We start from the raw sequence: 15,162 nt of genomic DNA, 5'->3' as shown, positions 1-15,162 counted from the left end.
GTTCGATGACCTTATATTCGCTGCTTGGAAGAGGGTGGCCTGGAGCACAGCTATTCGTGTTTTCAAAAACTTTGTAGTCTCTATGGCTAATGATTAGGATAGAGAGAATTAAACTTTATTTTGCGACCTGGCGCGTGTTCTCTTCGCCCAGAGGTGGGGGACTTCCTCATTACAGCTATTCATAGCATAGGTAAAAAGAAGCTCATGCCCTCAACAGACACTAAGTATTTTGATAATTTTATTCAATTGAACTATCTGATTAAATTAATTTTGATTAGTTACAGTCAATTGACCGTAAGTCTAAGTAAACTTTTCGTAGACTATCATGTACATCTAAGATAACTCTTGTAGCAATGGCGAACGAACGCTATTGTGGGTCAACCTATCCGGTGATATGTGAAGAGCTGCCCCTCCCTCCCGTGGAAGCAGACGTCTTTGCACTACTACCTTGCACGAAAACTATCGACTGTGTAGGGGTTTTATTTTTTATCAACCTTGTAAAGGTTCGGAAGACCGGAAGGACTCAACCAGAAGTCCTTGAAGGAGACAGATGCGTCCCTCCATGCTCTCATCACTGATAACACTCGCACCTTCTTAATAGCTGGACAAAGATCGCGTAAAATTGTCATACGTCGCACACTGCCACACAGGTACATGGCACGCGGGCACTTATTCCTGTCTCGAGCGCATCCTTCCGAGGATGCGTTGAGCTGAGTGTGTCACTCTCGCAACGAGGTACCACAGCTGCTTCCGCTCTCCCCTCGTAGCCGCACCTTGCCTGCGATGGTCTTGTGCGGATAGCACTGGCATGATGAAAAAAAAAAGACGAGAGGAGAGACGTGATTAACACCCAGCTCCCTCCATGAACCCTTAATCTTAAGCCAGGTGGGTTCGGGAGGCAAAGAGGCGCAACGAGGGATTAAGCCAGGTGCAGTAACGATTTACCTGAATGCTATGGCTTTGAAGGTAGCGATTTGAAGACACGCTTAGTGTAGACGAATACGGAAGTATGGAAAAAAAAGTTCCGCGTTCCATTTCCGAGGCTGCTCGTTCTTGCTCCCCATGGTAAAAGAAATTAAGGCGTGAATGCCGGCTATGCAGCAGATAGTGACCACGCTAAATGATTCCGGCGGCAGCTTCTTTAGGGGTGAAGCTCCTTAAGGCGTGCGTCTGTCCATCTCTTGTATGTATGTAGTAGTACGTAGCCACCGGTGGTACATACCCGCTTGTGCCACAGGGGATGCGAGATGGGAGATGACGGTACTTGGAGTGTTCACTGGATGAACGCACGGACGGACGGACAGACTAGCTGACGCACGGACGGGTGAATAGACGCGCGGATGTACGGACGGATGTACGCACGAACAGACAGACAACAGACAGATGGATAGATGGACGTACTCACGGACGGACTGACGGAAGCAAGAACGAACGGACGGACAGAAGCACGGACGGGCTCATTGATTCTTCGCCTCACTCATCATCATTCACTCCATAGATATGCTGGGATTTTTTTTCATGTATTTACTCTTGTGTTCGTGCATGCGGGCCTTATACTTTTTTCTATGTGTGAGTCCCTGCCACCTTGAAGAACTTTCGGTCATCACACTTTGGTATTGTTTATTTTTAAAGCTCTAATATCACATAAGCTCTCACTACGAAGTGCTTCGTAGAAGGAAGTTTTTATGTGATATGTTCTCTCAGAGCTTTAGTTATCCACTTAGTCCTCTGGAGGGAGGGGTCGAGTTAAACTAGACTACCTGTGCAATGTGTCCGAGCATCTCTGCATTGAGCTGCACCTTAAGCTTATGTGCACTAGTGACAAAGGATATTAAGTCGAAACTGGTTTCTTCGGTCACACGCTGTCCTTTTTAGAGCGTCACGACAAATTACATTTCTGCAGCGCATCCAACACCGGACAAATGCAAAACACATAAATGTGTACTTAGCACAGCTTGCACAGATTCGTTAAGGTTGCTAAACACAAGAAGTAAATTTTTTGTGTATTTTTATGTGTTAATTGAAGTTGCGTATCGCCCGAACGCTTATCATAGTTTCACCGTTTTATGCAAACACTTTTTTTACTCGTGGTGTTTCATTTTATTTATTTATTTATTTATTTATTTTTTATATCCAAATACTGTTGGCTGTCATGGCCATAGCAGGGTGGTACAGTAAATGTTAAAATAAAACAAAAACAAGCACAACATAGAACAAAGACAAAACTAGAGAAATACATTTTTTTTCATATTAACGAAAGAAGATTTGGAAACTGCTGTAGAGAAACGTGCATACAGATATTGTGATGGTTGTAGAGTATGCAATATGAAGTAACTACACGCTGTATTTTCGAACAATGTGGCAATGTGCCTAACACTAGCAATATTCTATGTTAATTGATTGATCGTTATGCGGAGTTTAACGTCCCAAAGCCACCATATGATTATGAGAAACACGGTAGTTGAGGGCTCCGGAAATTTCGACCGCCTGGGATTACTTAACGTGCACCCAAATCTGAGCACACGGGCCTGCGGCATTTTCGTCTCCATCGAAAATTCAGCCGCCACAGCCGGTATTCGATCCCGTGACCTGCGCGTAAGCAGCAGAGTATCTTCGCCACTAGACCACCGTGGCAGGGGATACTCAACATTAAACAGACTCTTCAATAGTCTGTCTATTCTTCGAATGCAGTAAAGATAGTGAAACTGATTCCACTCTTTTATCGTTCGTGGAAGGAAAAAAAAATACGCGTACACATAAAGAGTGGATTTTGGAACCAAAAACACAAATCGGTTGCATAGGCTGACATTGCTGGTCGTCTTGGGAACAAGATAAGGTTTAGCTCCAATACTGAGGCGTCTGTTTGCTAAGAAAGAAAGAAATTTAGGTCTACCCACTATCCGGCGTTGAGCCAGCTTAAGCCGTTCAAGCAACTTAAGCATTTCGGAAACGGAATCGTTTCGAAAATATCGCGATAAAGCTAACCTTGAGGCCTTTCTCCGTTTTTTTTCAATTCTATTTATTATCTTAACTGAAACGAATCTAATACAGCACTCGCATATTCTAACGTTGGTCTTACGTAGGTCGAATTTACAAGCAGCCTAACGGATGGTGTTCCTGTTTTAGTTTGTGGCGAAGGAACCATTACTTTTTTTTTCCTGCAGCAACACTAATGCTGTTCACGTGTGGTTTACAACTGATGCATTTTGAAATTACTAAGCCTCGGTATTTTATCGCGTGAGCTTCATTTGTAGTTGTGGAAATTATCTCATAATGACATTCATTCACGTGCTTTCTTCGGTTCGTAACCTTGAGTATAACTAATTCAAAATAAGTAATTTCGTGTTATATGTACTTACTAATCTCGGATTGACCCCAATAATCATAATTCATGAACATATATAAATGTTTATAAAAATAACTGTATATGAAAATATTTGTATATAAAAGTTATATAAAAATAATTGTATAAAAAGTAATTATGTATGTCACATAATTTAATTTCAAGAAAAAAATTGTTAAATTACGTATGAATGTCATTGCAGCCGGCTGAATTCGTTTCACTAAACGTTCGTCCCAATCCAGTGAATCCACCTGTGATTCTCGCTTAAGAGCTCGCTGACCCCAAGTGCACCGGGGCTCGCGTGACCACATGAACTCTGTTTATACGCACCGCTTCACTCTACCGCCCATACACACGTTGCACGTGCCGCCATTAGAATGCTTTACCCGAATACGGCAATTTCACCAAGCTGCTCGCGTTTGTGTATGAATGAGCGAAACCTTGAATGGGATGCCAAGATATACTCAGCGCGCGCGCGAAATTCAGGCCAGCGTAAGAGCGGCGAACCGTGACGTCATGCTTGCGTGCGGCTGTTGATTGAGCAGCGTTTAGAGGCGCCGCACTAGCGTACGCGAAAGCCACGAAATTACCCGATAGTGCTGGGCAAGACGGCACCAGAATTTGTGTCGCCAATTTTGCAGGGTTTTTTTTTTTTTTTTCGTTTCAGCGCACGCCGGGCTGAGTGGAGAACGTCTGCTTTTCGTTGTTGCAGTATTACAGCTCTCTAAGCGAGATTAAGTTCAACACCTGTTCGTGATTGTTGTTAATGTCTTCCCCTCCCGTGCAGTATATCCTTTCGTCTTCCGGCGAGGCTGGCACGAGAAGGGCGCCAGCATATGGTGTAAACATACCAGTAACACCAAGTCCACAGAACACCTCATGCATCCGCCTGAGCCAATTCGAAGGTGAAGGCTTTTTCATTTTTCTTCGAAGTCGATAAACTGAACCTTCCGCGCCACCCTTCGAAGGCTTTCGTGAACTAACATGCTTTTGCAATGCGTGGGTTTGGAAGCTTAACAAAACACGTTGTAGAGCAAGCTGGTGGTGCCCACTTTTTCTATTTGAAAGAATTCAGCGCTACAATTTAAACACAGGCACACAGAAGGACATGACAGGACGGGCGCTGCATTCCATCTGATGTCATTTATCAGAACAGTATGCTGCACAAGACGTGAAAGATACAAGGCGCATGTGCATAGAAGGCAGTGGGTCAGGGCAATCTGTGGCGTCGTCAGGACGCCACGTGAAAAAAAAGTCACCAGAAAAAGTCACTTTGAATCACTAGTATTGACACCATGGACGAAACATGCCGACACGAAATGCCGACCAATTTGCACGCTTGAAGCAGTGGAAGGTTGCACTTTAATAAATAAATGTGACGCGTTCTCTTTTGCATGCATTTGCCAAAGACGACTTTCTGCGCCTCTCGTTGGCTTCTCAGTCCCTCCTGGATCTGCACAATTCTAACCAAGCAACGATGCCATTTGACTACGTCATAATGTGACGGCGCGGGGGTTGATGTCATATAGTGACGCCATGGTGGCTGCACAAATTTCGATGGCGGCTGCACAAAATTCGATGGTTCTGTAACGTCATGGTGAAACCACCGGAAGACGGAATGCACGTTGCTTTTCCTGGATCTTGTGTTTGCACTGATTAATCCAATGGTCACGGTATGATGAGGCATGTTAGGCTCCCACCTTAAAAACGGAACTTGTGCAAACCAACTCGCATTGTACTTTCTCGGTCCACATTGAGTGTTCTATATGCAGTCGGTATGGCCGGAGGCGTACGTACTTGAAAAGGGCTTGAGACGAAATCAATCCTTTTAGAAAAACTCGTTTTACTTCGTGTTACTCTGTCAAAATAAGAGTGCGGTGTTTTACAAGATGGCACGTGGCTCCAACACCAGTATGTTCACCGTTCGGAACCGCACTACCACAAGCAGCGTTGTACCTCGCCAGAGCACCACACAGCTTCCTTCTGTCGGGCGTTCAATCATAAACGGTGGGAAAAAGGCTTCCAGCGGGTTTACTAACGTTGTCATCCACTTTCTTTTCACACAGGAGACGTGCGTAAACAAGTTTCAGGCTTTCCGCCATGCCGAAAGAGCCCGGACGGTTTGCCGCTAGTCCTGCCGCTTCTCAGCGGGATACATGTTTGAACTGTACACCACAACACGCTGGACAATGTGACCTATTCTTCGCAAAGGTGCCTGCAGTGCTTCTTATTTTTTTTTTTTTGTGGTCTGCTATTCGGGACAGAGGGGGAAACATCATCGTTCTGTCAAAAAGTGAACAGACGTGTTTTCTGGAAGGATCGGAATTGTGTGAACTACTGATCTTTGTCAGACAACCTATCTTGCTATCTTGTTTGTGAAGACTGGTACTTGTCACACCCTTGGTCTTTTTTTTTCCCCACACTTCCCCCTCTAACGCATAGTAGCCACCAGACAGTTATTCTGCGTTTCCTCTCGTGTCTGTTGTCTTTATGGCAGACTGTCTTCACTACGGCTTCTTTTCTTAGACCTACAAGGAGGCTAGCATCTTTCTCATACCTATTGTGTTGTTTTTGTCTATGTTCTTTGTGCACAATGTCACCCCCTCCTCAATCAACGCAGAGTAGCCAGCGGTAGAGCTAGTCAGGCTAGCTTGCCTGCGTTTCAACTCCTATTGTCTCTATCGTTCATGACAGAATGCCTTCACTCTTGCTTTCGTAAGCTCGTGCTGGTTGCTGTTGTGTTCAGTACGGGTCCCAGAACATACAGACTGACACGGTCAGTGATCCGTCATATGAGTGGTACCTGGCATGCCACTTTATTACAGTACGATCTTGGTGTGTGCCCACTGTGGAGTCTAAGACAGGAAGCTGTTATTTTTGCGCCCCTTCCTTCTTTGCTCCGGAGCTGTCCACGCAAACCGTGGGTACGGGAAGACAAAATGTGTGTCTGTTCACTCGTGAAGAGGGGAGGTGATGCCGAGAGAAATGGTTCACACACTCGGTGCTGACACTACACGTCGTGACATTGAAGTCGCGTAAGTTCGAGCGCGTTGGTGTTCCGATGCAACTTCTTGCGCATAACAAAGAACAGGACCGACTGACAAAAGAATAGCAGAGGTGCTACGTCCGTCAGATTCACTTGCAAAGCGTCGCCTTCGTATACTTTCAGTGGACAAAAAGCCTCCGCAACAGCATTTGTCACTTTTGACGTCTGATATTATGAACAATGCAAAAAAAAAAGATCGGAATAGAAACTTCAAGGATGAGACGTGATTTCTACTGCCCATAATTCATTTTGCCTAGCACTTGTCTTCACCGGTTGTCCGCCTGAACATACTTGTCATTTGCTGCGCGATAGAAGCCGAAGGGGGGGGGGGGGGGCTTTTTATCGATCCGCCCATGCAAAACACATCGACGACACAACTTACAGAAATAATGCGTCAAACTTGTGAAACTCCGTGGGGAACTACCATTCGCATTATAAGGTCAGGTGTGTACGTGCACATACATGACCAATTTGCACAGTGTTCAATATACTTAACATCGACTTAAACCTAGTGAGCAATGATGAGGCAAACATTGCACAAGCTATTTGCCTGGTTGCCTGGTACTTTTGATTGCAGCAGGCACATGAGTCATTTTCAAATGACGTGAATCATCATCCCTAGCATAATAGGTATTATATTCATCATGAATCACCATGACAACTTAGTAGGAAAAACAGTGGTGCTGAGCACAACAGATAGTCTTGAAGATGTGACTATATGCAGTATTTCTCGGTGAATGCAGCAACCTTTGAACCCTGCAGTGGAAGTTCAGAGGTCCCTGAACCCCTTCCGGCCGAGGATGCTTTCAAGTTGCCCCGAGTTATTTACGAGGGTGGCGCGGAAGGGAGAGGAGAAAGGCACGTAGCGTCCCTTGTAACGATGAATCAGGTGCACAAAGCGAGCGCTCCCTGGCGCTGGTGCTTTATTAGGCGCCGAGCCCTGCTCTTCCGGCCTACGTAACCTAACCTTACCTTACCTAGCCAGTTGGTTTGTGCCGTAGTCATCCGTCTATAGTCCGCATGGAGTCTTAGTTTTGGCACCAGGAGTGTTGCCTAGCGATCGAGGCTATGCGAATAGCCGGAATTTGAAGACTGAGCTGGAAGCACTTCGCCATCTTCACGTTGTCATGTGCAAAACGATGCGTTTTTGTCAAAACATGCATCATATGTGAATGCACCATATGTGAATCGAACTGTCTTACTAATTTATACATGTGATGAATGAATTACCCTACCAGACAACCTTCCTCGCCCCTCATTGTTTCGTTTCGTAATTATTTTATTTATATTTGCATATGTATTACCACCCTGCTTGGACCTTGAGTCTGCAGTATTGAATAAATGAATAACCTCGCCCTTTATTGTTTCTTTTCGTAATTATTTTATTTCTATCTGTATATGTAATACCACGCTGCTTGGACCTTGAGTCTGCAGTATTGAATAAATAAATACATAAATAAATAAATTAGTAAATAAATTATTAAATAAATAAATAAATATTTTTGCACTTCTTGTAGAAATATCAATTTTCAAGTCTCGTTGGTACCATTTTATTGCTTCTCATAAAAATGTTTTCAGTTTTAACGTAAAAAATATTCATCGAAGTTTTACATTGCAAAGGCGTAATCCCATGATCAGCATTTCAGGATTCAGACCTACCTAGTGGTGAACCAAGGAGAAATCATGAAGCTGATATTTTCTAAGCCACGCATCGTTCTACAGTATACGCGAGTGTTTTTTTTTTGCATTTCCTCCAGCTGAATAAGGCCCCAGCGGTTGGGTTCGCACCCACGACCTTCGTGCTCTGCAGTGCATTTAACACTACACCGACTTTCCTTGCGACAAATCAGTAAGCGTACATGTCACCAGTGCTACCGAGCTGCGAGTGAGCGAATGACCTCGATGCAATGTTTTATTCTGCTGCGACATCTGTCGTGCAACATCGTAGTCGTGTCCTTCATAATGAACCCACCGCACGCCAAACCCTCCTGACACGCAGCCGCGACAAGTCTCGGAATCTACTGCCGTGGTCATTTATTCGACTTAATCTACGGTACGTCTACGTTGGTTTCTGAAGAGGCGGAAAACCCGCCAAGAAGAAAGTGATGCCAAATGAAGACGATCATAGTCGGAACATCGCCGCAGTCGTTACCCGAGCCCATTTTTTATAGCATTATTGACTGGTGGAATCCAAACCCTCCCGACACGTAGCCGCGACAAGTCTCGCAATCTACTGCCGTGGTCATTTATTCGACTTAATCTACGGTACGTCTACGTTGGTTTCTGAAGAAGCGGAAAACCCGCCAAGAAGAAAGTGATGCCAAATGAAGATGATCATAGTCGGAACATCGCCGCAGTCGTTACCCGAGCCCATTATTTATAGCATTATTGACTGGTGGAATCCAAACCCTCCCGACACGTAGCCGCGACAAGTCTCGCAATCTACTGCCGTGGTCATTTATTCGACTTAATCTACGGTACGTCTACGTTGGTTTCTGAAGAAGCGGAAAACCCGCCAAGAAGAAAGTGATGCCAAATGAAGACGATCATAGTCGGAACATCGCCGCAGTCGTTACCCGAGCCCATTTTTTATAGCATTATTGACTGGTGGAATCCAAACCCTCCCGACACGTAGCCGCGACAAGTCTCGGAATCTACTGCCGTGGTCATTTATTCGACTTAATCCACGGTACGTCTACGTTGGTTTCTGAAGAAGCGGAAAACTCGCCAAGAAGGAAGTGATGCCAAATGAAGATGATCATAGTCGGAACATCGCCGCAGTCGTTACCCGAGCACATTTTTTATAGCATTAATGACTGGTAGAATCCAAACCCTCCCGACACGTAGCCGCGACAAGTCTCGCAATCTACTGCCGTGGTCATTTATTCGACTTAATCTACGGTACGTCTACGTTGGTTTCTGAAGAAGCGGAAAACCCGCCAAGAAGAAAGTGATGCCAAATGAAGATGATCATAGTCGGAACATCGCCGCAGTCGTTACCCGAGCACCTTTTTTATAGCATTAATGACTGGTAGAATCCAAATCCTCCCGACACGTAGCCGCGACAAGTCTCGGAATCTACTGCCGTGGTCATTTATTCGACTTAATCTACGGTACGTCTACGTTGGTTTCTGAAGAAGCGGAAAACTCGCCAAGAAGGAAGTGATGCCAAATGAAGACGATCATAGTCGGAACATCGCCGCAGTCGTTACCCGAGCACATTTTTTATAGCATTAATGACTGGTGGAATCCAAATCCTCCCGACACGTAGCCGCGACAAGTCTCGGAATCTACTGCCGTGGTCATTTATTCGACTTAATCTACGGTACGTCTACGTTGGTTTCTGAAGAAGCGGAAAACCCGCCAAGAAGAAAGTGATGCCAAATGAAGACGATCATAGTCGGAACATCGCCGCAGTCGTTACCCGAGCCCATTTTTCATAGCATTATTGACTGGTGGAATCCAAACCCTCCCGACACGTAGCCGCGACAAGTCTCGCAATCTACTGCCGTGGTCATTTATTCGACTTAATCTACGGTACGTCTACGTTGGTTTCTGAAGAAGCGGAAAACCCGCCAAGAAGAAAGTGATGCCAAATGAAGACGATCATAGTCGGAACATCGCCGCAGTCGTTACCCGAGCCCATTTTTTATAGCATTATTGACTGGTGGAATCCAAACCCTCCCGACACGTAGCCGCGACAAGTCTCGGAATCTACTGCCGTGGTCATTTATTCGACTTAATCCACGGTACGTCTACGTTGGTTTCTGAAGAAGCGGAAAACTCGCCAAGAAGGAAGTGATGCCAAATGAAGATGATCATAGTCGGAACATCGCCGCAGTCGTTACCCGAGCACATTTTTTATAGCATTAATGACTGGTAGAATCCAAACCCTCCCGACACGTAGCCGCGACAAGTCTCGCAATCTACTGCCGTGGTCATTTATTCGACTTAATCTACGGTACGTCTACGTTGGTTTCTGAAGAAGCGGAAAACCCGCCAAGAAGAAAGTGATGCCAAATGAAGATGATCATAGTCGGAACATCGCCGCAGTCGTTACCCGAGCACCTTTTTTATAGCATTAATGACTGGTAGAATCCAAATCCTCCCGACACGTAGCCGCGACAAGTCTCGGAATCTACTGCCGTGGTCATTTATTCGACTTAATCTACGGTACGTCTACGTTGGTTTCTGAAGAAGCGGAAAACTCGCCAAGAAGGAAGTGATGCCAAATGAAGACGATCATAGTCGGAACATCGCCGCAGTCGTTACCCGAGCACATTTTTTATAGCATTAATGACTGGTGGAATCCAAATCCTCCCGACACGTAGCCGCGACAAGTCTCGGAATCTACTGCCGTGGTCATTTATTCGACTTAATCTACGGTACGTCTACGTTGGTTTCTGAAGAAGCGGAAAACCCGCCAAGAAGAAAGTGATGCCAAATGAAGACGATCATAGTCGGAACATCGCCGCAGTCGTTACCCGAGCCCATTTTTCATAGCATTATTGACTGGTGGAATCCAAACCCTCCCGACACGTAGCCGCGACAAGTCTCGGAATCTACTGCCGTGGTCATTTATTCGACTTAATCCACGGTACGTCTACGTTGGTTTCTGAAGAAGCGGAAAACTCGCCAAGAAGGAAGTGATGCCAAATGAAGATGATCATAGTCGGAACATCGCCGCAGTCGTTACCCGAGCACATTTTTTATAGCATTAATTACTGGTGGAATCCAAATCCTCCCGACACGTAGCCGCGACAAGTCTCGGAATCTACTGCCGTGGTCATTTATTCGACTTAATCTACGGTACGTCTACGTTGGTTTCTGAAGAAGCGGAAAACTCGCCAAGAAGGAAGTGATGCCAAATGAAGACGATCATAGTCGGAACATCGCCGCAGTCGTTACCCGAGCACCTTTTTTATAGCATTAATGACTGGTAGAATCCAAACCCTCCCGACACGTAGCCGCGACAAGTCTCGGAATCTACTGCCGTGGTCATTTATTCGACTTAATCTACGGTACGTCTACGTTGGTCTCTGAAGAAGCGGAAAACTCGTGAAAAAGGAAGTGATGCCAAATGAAGGCGATCATAGTCGGAACATCGCCGCAGTCGTTACCCGAGCACATTTTTTATAGCATCAATGACTGGTGGAATTCACCTCACAACCGACAGAAGCTATCTGAAATTGACTGAGAGCTCGCAAAGTGTTAAAAATTTTATGAAGATGACGCACAGAAACGTAGCATCCAGTTTCAACCTTTTTTAGCTGTCACAATACTGCAACCCGGGAAAAACAATTAGGAGATATGGCATGGTATGGCACATTCATGCGCTATTTTTCCTGTTGCACAAAGTAGGCCGACTAACTTCTGTCTTAAACAGCCGCCTCTGATGAAGATGTTGAGGTCTGTATAGGCAATGGAATTTACAGTGCATAGGCAGGCAGTTAAATCTTCGTTGTTAAACGAAGGTGTCACCAGGCTGCTTCACCCGTAACCTATAGTCCCCTTTCTACAGTTATGGTACAATTCTGTTGTTAGTACATATATGTTTATTTTAATTTCGAAAGCCTGCTCTATGGCAATGTTATTCATGGTATCAAAAGTACACTTGTGCCGCACAAGGTCACATGCTGTATGCAGCAAATCTGAACAGACAATTACCCTATAGGTCCGACGAGATGCTATCAAAGTTCATTGAAGTAACGGGGACAAGGTGCCTTGATGATGAGAGAATAAAGAAAACGAGAGCTTGCAAGTAGACTGTTTCCAACTTCTTACTGTGCACGTTGAGAGTGTTAAAGCGGCTTAACATTACTGCATTCACACATAGGAGTCCTTATTGACGTAATGGGCTTGCTCTAAAATACCCTCATGCACACCGAAGAAATCTTACGTAAACATTTGCGTAAACACTTGACTGGTCGACAACCTACCCACAAAAAAGCAGGCCCATGACAATTTCTTGCGATACCTGATTCTCACGTGTACCGTACCCTCTTTAGACACGCTGCCTCTCTACAGAAAAATCATGAGTCGCACGTCTCCTATAAAGAGATTTATAGTGCCTCTCTGAAAAGCGCGTTATGCTCTTGAAAGTCATGTGTGACGCGAAAAGCATTCATGGGGCTCCTCTCCTTTTTTTTGTTTCTCATGGTAGTGTACACAACTGTGGCTCTGTACACTCACCCGTCGAAGTAACACCCTTTTCTCTGATAATAATTGCTTGCCTTTTGAGTTCCAAATCAGAGTACAATGCACACAGGGTGGGGTGCTCTGGTGTGAATTTTGCAAGATCGATTTCTTCGAGCTACAATGTATAGGTACCCAAGCGTTCTTGCATGTCTTCTTCTCATAAAAGCTTCCGTCGTAAGCGGGAATCGAACTCGCGACGTCGGGCATAGCTGTGAAAAAAGACAGCTTCAAGCAACCACGAAGAGCGCGTACGTGTAGTACAGCTGCAACTGTCTAAAGTTGAACTGGGTTCAACATTGGCCGGCATCGGTGGGAACAAGTGGAACTCACACATTGCCCACGATGATCAACAAAACATTATCAAGGGCTGCTATTTGGACATTTACAGATTGTCCCAACAGTAATAGACTTGACATTACAGTTCAAAAAGAGCGCTGTGTTGGGTTGGTACTGTACATACGCATTGGTTCCGGTCCTCATCATAATTGTCACTATGTCCCGCTTTCCCCAGTACAGAGTATAACAGACCAGAGCACACATTCTCAAGTCAACATATTTGCTTTTTAATGTGTTCGCTCTCGAATGTGGAACGCGGTTCTTCATTCGGTTGTCATGATGGGCCGCCTTGCTTCTGCGAAGCGACCGTTATACCAATTCTACGTCTTCGTCATCTCTTCAGTGCGCGCGTGGCATCATTCAGTGGTGGGATGTGCTAGTAATAAAGTGCTGTTTGAAATTCAAAAGTGTTTGCACCGGCAGCCTTCCTTGCTCTCTCCCACAGCTGGTCCATATCCACGGCTCCTTGCCCTCCCCAGTTCAAGAGAAGCAACCGCCCTACAAAAGGCTGCGAATTCCGGTGGCAAAAAGAAAGGCCGTTGAATAACGCCCCGCAATCTAGCGGCTTCACCTGCTCGTGGCGATAAATTTCTAAGAAAAACAAAAAAAGAAGAGAAGACACGCACTCTTGAGTTCAATTTTGTCGTGGGCAAAACTAGCGAAAGGAATAGAGGAAGAAAGCCCTACCCTATCAGATCAGAGCAGTGCATGCTGGTAAGCAAGTGAAACGAATCAAAACAAGGTGAAGCTACTGACTTCGCCTGTTCGCAGAACCGTGCCGGCAGTGAAGTCTAACGCTCCGAGCGACGATATAAAGCGAAGTCACGTTGTCGCGCTCACGTTGTTCATTCGCTTCCTACGAGAACAAAGGGACAGCTGATCTCCGCAGACGTTGCCTCCGTTCTTCGCGCGTGCGGCGTAAGACGGAAGGGGGCGCTTCGGCACGCGTCCGTTACGACACCAGCGGCGTGCGTAGAGGTCACCGTCAACACCGGGCCTTCGTGGCAGAAGGAAATCGCCCCGTGTCTCTGCAAAACAGTTAGGCCCCTCTCCGAGGGCAGATGGTTTCTTTCCGCGGGTACACGTTGGGTTAAGAACCTCTCCTGCTCGAGTATAGGCGTCACGGAGCCCTAACAAGCCGTTGATACGTCATTTACAGGTGACGCAGTGTTCTTAAATTTTGTCCTATTGTATAAGATTGATTTAATCGAATTGAACAAGGCATTAGGCCAGCATTAAAAGAAAGAAAAATAACTTTTTTGTCGATTATGGCAGCATACATATCATTGAGCTCTGGAACTTGCTACCCGGCGATACCCGCGGGCTCCCTTTGGAGCAGTTTCTGAGTGCAATATCACATGCGTGTTAAGTAGATATTTCCATGTTCTTTTGCTTTCTGTGCTCTTGCTCTGTTCATTCTGTATCTTGTGTAGTACTATGAACCACAAATTTGTGCCATATGCTCATGTTTTTGTTTCTGCTTGTTATCACCTGATCATTTGTATGTCCACTCCTGCAATAGCCCTAATAGGGGCTGCAGTATGTATAAATAAATAAACGTCCTGTTATAAAGGGGACGCCCATAGCAATCATTCTTGCATCCGGACCCGCCATCATGGTTGTAGCCTTCGATTATGACTGTAAAGCCGAGGTTGGGATTAATTAGTGAATTCTAAAAAAAATACATGAAGGACTTGGTAGGAGAAGAGTTGAAAAAAGTTGGTAGCGGTAATTATTATTCGTTGCATTTTAACTACTCGAAACCACGATATGATTATGAATGACGCCTTAGTGAAAGGCTCCGGAAATTTTAACCGTGCTGAGCTCTTTAACGTGCACCAACGTCTAAGCAAGCGGGTCTGTAGCCTTCTGCCTGCATCGAAGTATGACCGCCGTGGCCGGTATTCAATCCCGCAACTTTGAGGCCTACCGTCGGGCAGCACAAGGATTCGACAACCACGGAGGGATAGGTCGAGAGTACTGGAAGGCCATGGGAAGACCATGAGAAATGGCATCAGAAATGAAATATCTCAGAGTAGACAAGGTTAGGAATCATCTCTGGCACCCCTTTCAGCAAAGCCATACCGACACATAATAGAAAAATGCAGACGCAATAAACGCCGTAAGAATGCATACAGCGGTGCCTCATTAACATATCTATGAAATTATCAGTTGGTGTGAAGTCAAAACGGTTCAGAAAAGTAGCGGAAACCTTTGTGAAAAAAAGAAAGAAGACAGC

The sequence above is a fragment of the Rhipicephalus microplus genome, chromosome 8 (assembly GCF_043290135.1).
Source record: "Rhipicephalus microplus isolate Deutch F79 chromosome 8, USDA_Rmic, whole genome shotgun sequence".
NCBI lineage: Eukaryota > Metazoa > Arthropoda > Arachnida > Ixodida > Ixodidae > Rhipicephalus > Rhipicephalus microplus.
This window is presented reverse-complemented; position numbering follows the sequence as displayed.